Below are 14,537 nucleotides of genomic sequence, written 5' to 3'. Positions count from 1 at the left end.
CAGAGATATATACGACTGTAAATATCGACGATATTTAAATGATATTTGCGATATTTGTAATATTTTGGGATATTTTGCGATATTTGACGATATTTTGTGTATATAATAATTTTATTTAATATTTACCATTATATTTCAAATAAATATAAATAATGTATCATGATATATCAAGAAATATCCACAATATCTACGATATTTATCGATATTTTGGATATATCCACAATATTTGTATGTGAAACAATGTCAAATATCCTCAAAGAGGGGGATATATCCACAATACATATCCAGAAATTGAATATCGATAAATACCCATATCCTGATATTTTGTACTATGGTTTTAGCAACCAATCCCATATGCCAATATTGATATCGTATTGTAAGTCTTCAGCCGTAAAGTGACCTTTTATGATATAATTTTATAGATGTTGAAAGAAATACATCCGTTAAAATATGACTGTTGGTAGAGTCCAAACAGACATTATGCAACATAAGATTAACCATACGGCACCCCCTTGCTGCATGGTTAGTAAAAGTAACCAGAACCCAACCATTCCATTATAATTTGGGTTATAATTTGTTATAACTTGCCTAGGTGGCAAATTGCATATAACATTATAACCTAACCATTCCATTATAGTGGACATTTTCCCATTCAAAATGCTAATGCTAATTTCACCCATATTATTCCACTCCTCAGACCCTTAAAGCTTCTCCACACTGGCAATCAGAAGTTCATAAATCATAACTATTGAGATGTTTTTTTTGTAACCAAACTAATTTATTAATTAGAAGTTCATAACTATTGAGCTGTTAAAAGTTAAGAGTTTGTAAAAAATGAAGAGTTTGGTCCAAAATGACTTACAACTAGCCATTAAGCCCGACCTATGGTCGGCCTGCTACCTTGATAGTCCAATATACGCTTGAATAAATTTTTAAATATGTATGTATTTTATGAAAGGCATTAAGAATTTTTAGTTCATATGTAAACTTGCATTTACATACTGAAACGTTAAGTTGTGATGGAAGAAGAATCAACAAATTGGAACGAAAAAATTTGTATTAATTGAACTATTATTTATCTGCTACTATTTATCAACGCATGTGTAGTTTATAGTGAAAATGAACGGTGTATCCAGTTAAAAAAATGTAGAAAGAACGTTAAAAGCCCAAAGTTTTCTAATTAGGTGTATCAAATTGAAGTTGTAAAGCATGAAGAAAAAATGTGATTGCATTTTTGCAAGGGTAAGCCCAGAAAAATGTCATAATTGATATTGGATGCTTAGTTTTTGCATATGTTGAACCTTGGACATTTTCTAAATATGTAAGTATTTTATGAAAGCCATTAAGAACTTTTAGTTCATGTGTAAACTTTTTTTTTTTTTTGATAAGCTAGGGTTAGGCTGACCCTCACCTGTATTAATTAACCAAATCTTACATAGATAGTACCTATAGTATCCTCCTCAATGAGTCTATACAAATCCCTATCTAGGGGAGGAATAAACATTACTAAGTCATTACAGACAGAAGTCTTTAGCCCTGCAAGTAAGTCTGCCGGCTTATTAGCTTCCCTAAAAACATGCGCAAAAGAACAATAGCTGAGTTTTGCAGCTTGCTTTGATATCAAGGCCTCCAAATTCGAACAAGTTCATGGTGGTTTTGCAATTTTAGTGATGATATTCACTACTGTAAGGGAGTCAGTTTCAACTTCCACCTTATTATATCCTAGATCATAGCATAGCTTGAGTCCAATCGCGATTGCTTTCAGCTCCTGGTAGATTACGGCTTGCATGTCACCACTTCCCGTATAGGCTGCTAACACCTCTCCTTGACTGTTTCTAATGATACCTCCATGGCCAGACCCTTCAGCCGTCAAAGCTCCATCTGCATTTAGCTTACCTTCCCTTCCTCCGATGGGAGCCAATTGCACTCTCGCCTCTTCCTTTCCATGAACTTGATCTGAATTCCCAGTAACTGACAAAGCTTTCTAGCTTCCAGCGTATCTTCAATCTCAGTTGCTTGCGTCTGGACATACATCTTTGTATCTCTGAGTATTTTCTTCAAGACCACTATCGTTGGTCTAGCCTTACTCTTAAAACGTCTCCCATTTCTTTCTTTCCATATCCCACCAACTGCCGTACAAATGTAGACCTTGTAAATTTCTGCCACTAAACTGGATCCTCTACATAATCGCAGCAGTGATGACCACTCCGTATTTGAGCTTCTGCCATCAGTCATAATTCCCAGAGCTGTTTTTATACCATTGATGATCTCTCGCGAGTAAACGCAGTCAAAGTACAGGTGATTTGAAAATTCTCTACTTTGATTGCACAAGCAGCAGGAGGAGAAAGAGAGGATTTTTTTGTGCACCAGCCTATCTTGCGTTGACAAACTATTAGAGAAAAGCTGCCAAGTCGTAAAGGAGTGTCTTGGTATAACCAATCTGCCCCACACAAGCCTCTGCCATCTTACTTTTTCTTCTTTTTTCCTCAGAGCTTCATATGCACTTCTCGATGTGAATTTCCCACTCTGGCGAGGTTTCCACAACACTCGATCTTGAACTAAATGCTTGTTGATTCTTGTATTCAAGATATCCTCTCGTAGCCTATTACATTGGATGTTCTGTACCACTTCATTCCAATCACCTTCTGATAAGAGTTGATCCACTGTGGCATTTATTGGAACCTGAATTTCTGCAACTGCTTGTGCATTGAACAAGAGAGGGCTACTATTACACCATAGATCGTGCCATACTAGCGTATCTCTCCCATTGGTGATCGAGTACAGAATAAACACTCTCGCCTCTTTTCTGCTCTTTAGTATGTTCCTCCATGACCATGAGCAGTCTTACGGGATTGTCATAGTCCACAAGTATTTTTGGGCCAAAAAATTCTTCCATACCCATTCGACCCAAATACTACTTTCCTTCGCCACTACTTTGAATACCAAACCGCAGTAAGCTCCTTTGTTCCATACTTCCATATTCATGATCCCCAGCCCACCTTCTTCCTTTGTCTTGCATATGGTTCTTAGACTCGCTTGATGCACACATCTCTTTATATCAGTTCCACTCCACGGATAAATTCGCACATATTTTTTTCCACATGTTCTAGAACTGTTTTTGGTAATATGAATGTTACGCCCAATAAACATGTAATGAGCTAAGCTTATCGATAATATGAGTTGCAATCTACCTGCATGAGAGAGCAGTTTAGCTTTCCAGTCCTTGATCCTGCTTGTAACCTTATCTATCAGTGGTTGACATTCTCTGATTCCAAGCCTAGCTGAGATGAGAGGAAGTCCTAAGTATCGCACTGGAGGGGTTACGAGTTCAATACCTAGAATCTGAGCCAAAACCAAACCATCCTGTTGTCCCATGGCACCAGTCATAATAGTAGTCTTCTGTGAATTTATTTGTAGCCCAGTAGCTGTGCTAAATTCCACCGTACAATGTCTGAGAGCATATATGGAGTTCACTTCCCCTTTACAGAAGATTAGGACATCATCCGCAAAAACCAAATGCGTGAGTTGATTCCTTTTGCATTTAGGATGGAATTGGATTAGTTTATTTTCCACACTCTCTCTGATTAGGCAGCCAAGAACTTCCATTATAAGCACAAACAAAAATGGAGACATGGGGTCCCCCTGCCTTAAACCTCTACCTCCGGGGAAAAAACCTTCAGGCGAGCCATTTATGAGGACAGAATAAGAAGGTGTGCTGATGCACAACTAAATCCACTTTTTCAGCTTGGACGGGAAATAGAATCTATCCATCATGTACAAGATGGCCTGCCAACTCACCATATCATAGACCTTCCTTATATCCAGTTTTATAGAGCATCTTGGGGTTCCATGTCTTCTATCATATCCTCTCAGAACTTCATGGGACAAAAGGATATTATCCTGTATAGATCTCTCTGGGATGAACACTGACTGATTGTCGTGTACTAGCACCGGTATCACCATCTTCAACCTATTGGTGATGACTTTGAAAACACATTTGTAAATTGTGTTACACAGAGCAATCGGTCTGAAATCTTCAACTTTAGCTGGTGAAGCCACTTTTGGAATCAGACATAGAAATGTAGCATTTGTTCCCCGAGGCATTTTGTTTGTTCTAAAGACATTTTTGATAGCATTCACAACATCCACCCCTACTGTATCCCAACAAAATTTGAAAAAGAACGAGTTGTACCCATCTGGTCCTGGCACCTTGTTGTTTTCCATCTCAAACAAGGCTTCCTTGATTTCTGTGTCAGTCACCTCAGCTTCCAACATCGCACTCATTTCTGAATCAACAATATTTCTGACATTCAGCTCCATGAAAAAATCTCTATCACTCACCGGTGGCGCTGTAATACCCAACATCTGAGTGAAGTATTTCACTATGCTCTGTGCGATTTCTGCCTGACCATGCACTGTATCACCACTATCATTCGCTATTGCCCATATACCTTTCCTGGCTGCCTTTTCCTTCAAGGAGTTAAAGAAAAAACTTGAACATCTATCCCCTTCTGTCATCCATTGAGCTACAGTCTTTTGGTCCAAATCTATTCCTTCCGCTCTTGCTAGATCAATATATTTCTGCATAGCCTGTTTTTCACATCTTCCCAAACCTAAATCCGATGGATTGTTCGGGAGGTGAATCTGTGCGTCACTTAACTGCTGCCTTGCGGCTATAACTCTCTCATGTAAATTTGAGAAGTTTTTCTTGGCCCAAAGTCTGATCCTCTCCTTAAGCATCTTGAGTTTTTGGATTAGAACATACATAGGATTAGCATATATCCTTGTATTCCAGACTTCTTCTAGAATGTTTTTGAACTCCGGTTGATAAACCCAAAAGTTACAAAATCTAAACGGAATCGGGGACCGACTAAAATCAGTCCATGTGAGAAGCATGGGGGAGTGGTCGGAAACTCCCTGAGGTAAGAATTCAGCCCCTGAATTTGGATATTCTTTCATCCACAAACTGTTTACTAGGCATCTATCTATTCTTGACATAATGCTTGCCGCACCCACAGATTTATTCCACCATGTGTAAAAGAATCCATTGGAATTGATATCCGTTAACCCCCGCGTTCAAGAGGCGAGTATAAAGTCCTGGGCTTCTTTTGGATGCATAGGCTCACCCCCTATTCTTTCATTCGCTGTTCTGATGTTATTAAAATCTCCCGCTACACACCAAGGTTTTATGATTGAGTTCCGCAGCCTTATCACATCTTTCCACAATGCTAGCCTTTCTTGAAAAGAATTGCTCGCATACACCACTGTAAGAAAAAACTCTTCCACCTTTGGTAGGTATTCAACCTTACAATGAATGAATTGCTCGGTCATATCTAATTTCTTTACCTTCACCACAAAAGGATCCCAACATACCCAAATTTTGCCTGATAAAGCTTTCTCGTAATTATTTTCATGCTCCCATGTAGGATAACAAATGCTCCTTATGCCATCATACTTCCCCTCTTTCACTTTTGTTTCGAGTATCCCAAACAAACATAACTTCTTTTCAACTCTCACCTTATTTATTTCCTTTGCTTTCAAAAGGTCATTCGCTCCTCTCACATTCCAAACGCATATAGGGCCTATCATTAGTGACGGTGTTTTTTGTTCTTTGCTCCCTTGGGTCTCCCCCTATTTTTGCTTCCTTGTTGTTTTTTTCCACTGACTGATTGGGTCTGTTTTCCTTGACTTCAAGTCACTACTCTACCTTTAGTGGCCGTATGAGGTTCTTCGGACAAAGGAATCAGATTTCTATCTTTGAAGTATTCAGTTTCTTCATCAGACACTACTTCGTCAGACAACTTCCCTAGCCTTGTGCTTTCACTAATTTTATTATATTCGTCGTGCTCCTCCTCATAGCACATAAGAGGGTTAAACCATATAACTTGTTCAATACCTTGTGTGATCTCCACATAAGGCACTAAGGCATTTTCGTATTCTCCCACTTCCACCTCTGGAGAATTCACCCTGCTTTCATTTGTCTCCACTTTATTATGCTCCTGTTCAATTTCTATACCACTTGCAGGTTCTGGTATCTTTGTATCTTGCTCATTTTCATTAACTGGCCTTGTCCGAACCCCCTGGTCCATCTCTCTAACCTCATCACTTCTTTCTCTATTCAATCTCCCACTATACTCAGTCCCTCTTTCAGCTTCACCTTGTTCAGCTCCCACTGTACTCATAGCTACCATCAGATCGTCCCTATATTGTTCTCGTCGCCCTCGGTGCTAACCATCTCCTCATTCTTGTCGACATCGTAGCACTTTGTATCATCTCAGTACCACTATCTAGGTTCCTTGTTTCTCTTTCTTCATTAGTGTTACTATTTGTCAACTCTCTATCTGCTGATAGTTCCTCAGGGCTTTGTCGTCTTTGCGGCTTCAGAAGGCTTGTGATTTCTGCCCCGATCCATTCCTAAGTGTGTTACTCTCCGGGAATAGTGACCAATTGTCCTTCATCACCTCCTTACTCTTTCATTGTCTCCTATGTTACCTTTCCTCAAACACCACCGCAGTCTTGTGCCCGAACTTCTTACAATGATCCACGGCTTGGGTATCGACCATATTCCACGAAATCGTTCTCTTTGTCACACCGCCCATATCTATACCAAAGGTTTAAGGCAACTCTGCATTAATCTCTACTAACACACTAACTCTCGCAAAAGTTAATCTTTTCCTTGAAGCAGTGGCTTCATCCATCCTCTGGGGTTCCCCCAATCTGCTTGCTAGAAATCCCAAGCCTTCCCCATTCCACAAGTCCTTTGGCACATTATGTAAATTTACCCAAATCGGAATAGCCTTTACTATATTTTTCCTCTTTTCAACATCTTGATTCCATTGGGTAACAATGAAACACTTCCCTGCCATGTATATTTGTGCCATTTCCAGCACCTTTCTCTTGTCTTCTTCATTGGTAAATTTGAAGTAAAACAGGTTTGCGTCCGCAACCATCTCATAGTCTCCCTTTGTTTTCCATTTTTTCCTAAGGAAATCTCTGACCACAGGGTATGGAAGTTTCTGTTCTAAGAAAAACCCCACAACATAATCTTTCCATAATGTCCGACCTTTTTTAATTAGCTCCTCTGGGACTTGCACAACTCCCTCAACCATATCCGGGTAAAACTGTTTAAGCCCAGTTTCGAGTGTACCTCCTTTTTCTCCATGGAAAAGTGCATTCCAATTTCGTGTTTGTCCTCTTGAGTTAGCTCCATTTGCTTCTTGAATGCTATCTCTATCCACCGTTTGTGTGTTTTGTATCTGAGCCGCTGTGGTTGCTGTTTCTAGGGATGGGAAGTTTTGGCTATTCAAAACAAGAGAATTCATATTTCATTCAAGGTTTTTCCACTCAAGAACTCTCACTGTACACAATGGAGGATTTTACCTTAAGTGGAAAAGAAACTTTCTATTGAACAGGATAAGGAAACTTGTCTGAGGGTTTTTTTCCTATTCTAGGAAATAAGAGGTTCACTGTATCATGATATAGTTTAGGTTATGTTGCAGCCGTTTTCCACAACAATGGTCCCCATTGATGAGTTTTGGAGTTGATATTGAAACAGCTACAGCCGGTTCACTATATCATGTGTAAACTTGCACTTACATACTATTTTATGAAAGCCATTAAGAACTTTTAGTTCATGTGTAAACTTGCACTTACATACTGAAACGTTAAGTTGTGATGGAAGAAGAATCAACGAATTGGAACATAAAAAATTGTATTAATTGGAAGGTAATAGATAAATAGTATACATGTATACCCTATCTTATTGCTTCTTGAAGTGAAATTTGCACTTACTTGCTAAAACGATTTTATGAAACCCATTACGAACTTTTAGTTCATGTGTAAACTTGCACTTACATACTGAAACGTTAAGTTGTGATGGAAGAAGAATCAACGAATTGGAACGAAATTTTTTGTATTAATTGAACTATTATTTATCTGCTACTATTTATCAATGCATGTGTAGTTTATAGAACACATGTGTAGTTTATAGTGTTTGGTCAGAGTATTATTTATTAATAACTTTTTATTCATGTATAAACTTGCACTGGAGTTTCTAGTGATAACGAACAGCGTATCCAGTAAAAAAAAATGTACAAATTAAAGAACGTCAAAAACCCAAAGTCTTTTGATTATGTATGTATTTTATTAAAGTCCAAACTTTGGCCCATAGTCGTGTCCTTGGTCAGAGTATTATGTATTAAGAAATTTGTATTAAGTTTATTATCAAAACGAATAGCGTATCCAGGCAAAAAAATGTATAAACAATGTGAAAAGCCCAAAGTCTGCAAATTATGGGGCCTATAGTCCATTAATTTGTTGAACTTTTTAAATTGTTTGGGCCTCATTGTTTATTTAAAAAAAAAACCCCCCAATTAAAGCCCATTAGATAGGGTTATTTTCTTAGTTGACCATCTTGAGTCGTCGGATGCAAATATTGTTGGGAGTCTCTCTTTTCTCTTCAATATATCCTTGACCAAAGAAGAAAGAAGGTTTAGTTAGTCACTATCTCAATCTCTTTCAGGTACTGTTCTTGAATGGAGCTAGGGTTTTCTTTTGTTTTTTTTTTGGTAAAGGTCGTATTTTTATTATTTTGTTTTATTTCTCAAAAAACTATATGTAAAATCAAAAAATTCCTAAAGTACTTGCTGCACTTCCTGAGAAAGAAGTCGTCTTGGTATTGGATCCGCTCTTTTGTTAGCATGAGCATGAATTAGATTCACTTGTATATTTGAAGGTATGATGTGTGTGTGTCAGAATATTTATGTATGACTGCGACGTACTTTATCATCTTTGTCACGCCCTAAGAACTGAGATGGATGATAAAAAATGATAAGGTAAGTGATAGCCTAAAGCTAAATTCAAGTCTTTGAAAAATTATGTGAACCATAGAAGTAATAGAACCTTGGAAAGCTGCACATGGATGCGGCTCCTGCCATCCTGCTTCTTCTATATACATCTCCCATAGCCAATAAAAGCCAGTTCCAGAAACAACATCCAGCCAAACCAGCATTTACTTACCACGTTACAAACCATAGCTCCAATATCGAAGAGCCAATCCAAAGACAGGAAGCAAGTACCATAAGCACCTTAAATATGAATATACAACTCCTAAACTAAATGTATGTGTTTATGTTGATACATGATCTATTGAATGTACTATTTTTTTTTCCAGGTTATCTTGCAATTTTATAAAAATGGAAGTGTAAGTTGAGTTATTTTTGTTTTATGTTTAATTTTTTTATTTTTGTTATGATTACTAATTTCTCTTATTTTTTTGTTTTTATGTTTTGTAGAGATTGTTTTTGTAAATTTCGTAATTTTTTTTGTTCTCCAAAAGACAAATAGTCAGCAAAATCGTATGCTCAATATAATTATGAGTGCATTACTGTTTTTGGATTTTTTGAATATCTCATTAAAAAAATCAAGCAGAAGTGGTGTTGTATACATCGTGGTGAATCTAATGTTTATGCGAATAGTGAAACTCATCAGTCGGTTATAAGGATGAGGAACATATTAGATGAGTAAGTTTTATTTGTAATTTAATTACTTATAATGTTATTAATTTGATTTTTTTATTATTTTTATTATTTTTGTTATTTTTTGTTTTTTGCTTTGTTTTGTTTTTTGCTTTGTTTTGTTTTTTTTTTTGTTTTTTTTTTTTTTTTTTTTTTTTTTTTTTTTTTTTTTTTTTTTCCTGTTTTGTGAAGTGTTGGTGTTCGTTCGTATGCTATAAAGATGTTCTGGGTAAATAATGAAGCGGATAATTTATGCGCGGTATTATGGGGAAAACTTTGCAGGATTAAGTTTCTTGAACTGTATGGAATATTTGGTTGAAGTTCTTACGAAGTATATTGATTTGGATGAATCTGATGAAGAGGTTGTTCCCTTTATATCACCTACTTGCCGTTTTTTTTTCTCCTAATTTTTGTTTTGGCTGAATTGAATATTTTATGTTTGATTTGACAGGTTTGGTAGTTAACCTGCGTTATAGGAAAGTCAAAGGCTGAAGGGCTAGTTGTGGATATTTTTAAGAAAGACCAACTGATGTTTTGTTAGTTTTAGAAAGTTGGTGTTAGTTTTTAGGTGTTAAGATGGCTGTTTTTTTCATTTTGAATTGTAATATGTCTTGATACTTTGCAAGTTTGTATGTTTCAGTCAGATAAATTATTTTCTAGCTTATGTATGATAAAGACTGTGTCATTTGGCAGTAGATTTCTGAGTAAATTATGCATTTAAATTCTATTAGACCTGTCAGAGTCTGTATCCATGGTTACTGGTTATTTGTTTATATATAGCTATTTTCAGTTTCTTGTTTGCAGTAAGTCCAAATGACATGCTGATAAGCACTATTTGTTTATATTATTTTGTAATAGCTCCAGTTATTAAGTCTTTCGGCGTTGTTTGAGGATGCTATCACAGACTAAAGTGATAAATCAGTTCTTTGTGGAAAGTATGAATCGCCAATCTTTTTGCTCATACCGCTTCTTTAGTGGCTCCTGTCCAAGAACTATGCGTAGGCCTTGCAGATGAGAAAAGTTCTTCAAGGATAGAAATTGCTAAAATGGAAGTAGTAAAATTGAGCCTGTATGGAACTTAAGTGTAAAAGTCACTTATTTACCCCATTGTCGTGAGTTATAAGTTACAATATTTATTTTTTTTACATCAGAGATTAACTCCATATTTAGCAATAAGATCATGTCTAAAGAAGAGGCTAATACTAAAAATGAAAAATGCCCCCACTTATAAGCTCTCTACAAAAATGATGAGTAGATGGCAATGAGAAAGGCTTAAAAGCGAGACCTGCGACTATCCTTGCACTTGGAAGTCCACCTTTTACTTCACCAGCAGCAAGTCCATAATAGCTAGGACCTCTTACGAAATTTACTCCAGGAACTGAAGCAGTGTGGGTTGCGTATCACTCAGAATCTCTTGGAGGTTTGGAGTCAGAGCTCCAATGACTTTGCTGTCAATCTGAAGTTTTATTAGTATCTAGTAACAAAAATGGCTTAGAATATATATATTGGATTATATTGCTATAGAAAGAGATATTTACCTATTGAAGCTAGAGTTATTAGCAGCCTTGCAAGTTCCATTTCAATTTGCAGGAGGAGAAGTTGAATCCTTTGTCGTCTAAACTCTTCGCCTCGAGCCAGATTCCTACGGAAGCTTTGCTAGCGTAAGGGTGAAATTCAAACTAAATTAATTTTTAATGCTAGACATGTTATAGACTTGCCCAGAATATGTTAACATGCATCTGTTCTATTTTGTGAGCTACATAGAGGTTCAGGACAAATAACATAAGATTAGGAGCTTAAAATGACTTAAAAGCAGTTCCCAAAGTTATGTCTCTAAACTCAGTGATAAAGCTAATATGCTATAGTATCTATGAGGAAAGTAATAATTTCAGCTCCAGTCTGGCCTGACCTCGGGATAACAGGATCGACATCCTAAAATTTTAGTTATATACAAAGACAACTAAAGTCTTGCAAATGTAATAGACACAATTTCGGCCTGACTTTGTCTAGGCACACCTCATTATAAAACTGGATGAAGATACTAGGTCATGATACCAAGTGATATAGGTTCCAGACTCCATAAACCCTTTTCCTAGTAACTCTACTCTAGAAACCTAATTAAGAATTATTTGTAAAAGTAACATCCAATAGTTAAAATTCAGTAGCAAAGAACAATCTTTTTGATAGTTTCTAACTCTTAAGGAGTCCATTCACTTTTCTCAGCCCTTTCGAACAGAAGATGTGCTCGGTTATATATGCTATATTTCGTTCTCCAAGGCATGGAAGTTCCTGCAATAGAAGCAACATACAATTAGAACATATGCAATTTTGTAATATGAGTATCCACATCATGCTTTTGCAAAACAGGTTCTCATAAAAAAAATTAAAAAATTAAAAGTAAATAGAAAAAAAGGACTCTGGAAAATCAATCGACAATAATCCTTAAATATGAGGATTTGCCCATGAAAACCTTTCCAACCATTTCGTACACATTAAGATTCACTTTGGCTGCAAATTATTTGTCAAATGCAGTGAAATATTGGATAAAGATAATACCAATGGAGAACTGCACAAACATACTGAGCCAACTACACTGTTCGGGTGTCAGGCCCATAGGCCAATCATGGGATTGACATCCATGGCAGAGAAAGGGACCCAAATTCCTCCATTTCCAATAGAGAATTGAGATCATATAAAACAGAATAACAGTCACTGATAATCTCTCCACAGTTCCTGCAGCTCTTGTACTTCTCAATAACCATTTTGAATTATGCCCTTTGTGTTTGATGTTCTTGTTAAGATCTGTCCGCGTGTCAAGTAGCAAACATCCACGATGCTTTTTTTTCTGCAACAATATCAGTCCGCATGCCAAGCCTTTGTAGCTTCATATTTTACAATTCCCTTCCATCAACTTTATTTCCGCATTTAAGTTGTACTATTTGAATCCTTACCCTTCTGCTCCTCAAATGCCCCTCTCTTGCTCAGTTGTTTTTATTGTAGTCACTCAAGTTCAATTGTGCACGAAGCATGTCTTCATGCTCACAGTGCTCTTTCAGATGCTGTAGATCTTTAGCGCTCTATCATGGTCTCAACAGATTCTTTTTCAGTCTGATTTCCTCCACGACTCCACCTCCTTTTGAACATAATCCTGTGTCGCCATCTTCTCGTCTTCAATCTTTCCTCTAGGGTGTGTTTCAATTTTTTTTTTTCTCTAGATTTTCCTTCCCAAAGCTGACTTGTTTTTAAACTTTTGTCATCTCCACTCTTTTCTCGTCCAACACTACCCACATTTTCCAAAATTCTCACTATCCTGCTTCAAATCGTCACACTCTTTCAGGAGCCACTCTTCTCGGCAATTTTATTTAATCCATAGATCCTGCTTCAAGTGAAATTTCAATGGATATGTGGCTTTCTCTGTTCTTCAGTTACTCTTAAATTTTCTTCATCTTCATGCTTCAAGTGAAATATTCTTCTCTAAGTACATCTCTAATGTCCATGCCATATAAGCCATTAACCCAATATAAAATAAATAGATTTCTCAAATTTCTCTGACTTTGTTTCTCAAATGATTAGAATAAGTGAAATAAATCAAATAAGTGAGAGTTTGGTGCATTACAAAACCTGTAATTGATTTGTGCTCGATGTTTGCAACGAATTTGGTTTTATCTTATTCAGCTAAAATCCCAGTATCTATCAAATTGCCACTCATTTTCTCCAATTCCTGACTTAAAAAATCATTTCATAACAATTAATCATCGTAAAAAAACCAGAGCGAATAAAAGAAAAAAAGAGATGAAAAATTTACCATGTCAATGAAACATCTATGAGTAACATCGAGTTGGCATTTTCCCATGTAGGTTCAAGTTTCCAGCCATTATAGCCTCCCTCCTCAATCTAATAATTAAGTACCTAAAAAGTGAAAATATAATACCAAAATTAAGATTGACACAATTGTATGTTTAGCAATAGTGGTTTTAAGCATGATTCTCAAGGCATTTTAGGAGCCCATTTAGACCTTTGAGGAGTTCCATCCACACTGAGTACCAGATAAATTTTTGATGTATCCCTTTAATCCTTCTTTGCTTGGTAGCTATTCATTCTTATAAGATATGATAAGTGCCCCCCTAATCACTTTCATTATTTCATATGACCATTACCCATTAGCAAACCAAGGACACACATCTTAGAACATGTAAAAGAAACCCAAACTTAAAATATAATCTAATTTTAATTCAGATTCACAAAATCACATAAGCAGTACAAAACAATTAAATTGAGAGAATAAAAACTTAAGAAAAACAAATATATGAGAATCGATAATGTAGATGAAGAACGATTACCATTGCTCAAAGATCACATCCTCTCGTAGAAGATTTCTCTAAAGTCAGCGAGTCAATTGAGTTTTAATCAGGTCGAAACATGAGAAACCCCATTTTTAACGTTTATATAGTTGTTTTTTTAGAAGCACTATAAATGTATAGTAACTCCTCCTATGGGTGCTCTTGTTGGACCTTAGCTAATCTTGTTCCTTCTCATATTTATCTATCAATCAATGACCCTAAACTTTTAAGATCTTAAATACATATTATAGGCTCAAGGGTGGCGTTTTATCACAAAAGACAAAAATGAAATGCAATTAATACACAAACTATGCTATTTCAAAGAGAATCAGAAAGCAAACACCAACCTCTCGACTCTATGCTTCTGCTCTGCTTACTTTCAATTTGAAATGGGCTATTATCTGCTTACTTTCAATTTTGTTATGTTATATTGGCTTTTGGGTTTTTTTTATTTTCTTACACTTGTCTATATATCTATTCCAGCTAATATAACTGGTTGTGTAACTTGTGTATGTAAAACTACAAACAAAACAAACTGGTTGTGTAACTTGTGTATGTAAAACTACAAACAAAACAAAGGAGCAATCAAAAAAGATGGAATTTAATTAATAAACATTATTAGGATGTTAATAACAAAATTCAATGTGTAAACTAAGAACATAAATATTAAGAATGACATTGT

This window comes from Coptis chinensis, chromosome 2, assembly GCF_015680905.1.
Source record: "Coptis chinensis isolate HL-2020 chromosome 2, ASM1568090v1, whole genome shotgun sequence".
Taxonomy (NCBI): Eukaryota; Viridiplantae; Streptophyta; class Magnoliopsida; order Ranunculales; family Ranunculaceae; genus Coptis; species Coptis chinensis.
This window is presented reverse-complemented; position numbering follows the sequence as displayed.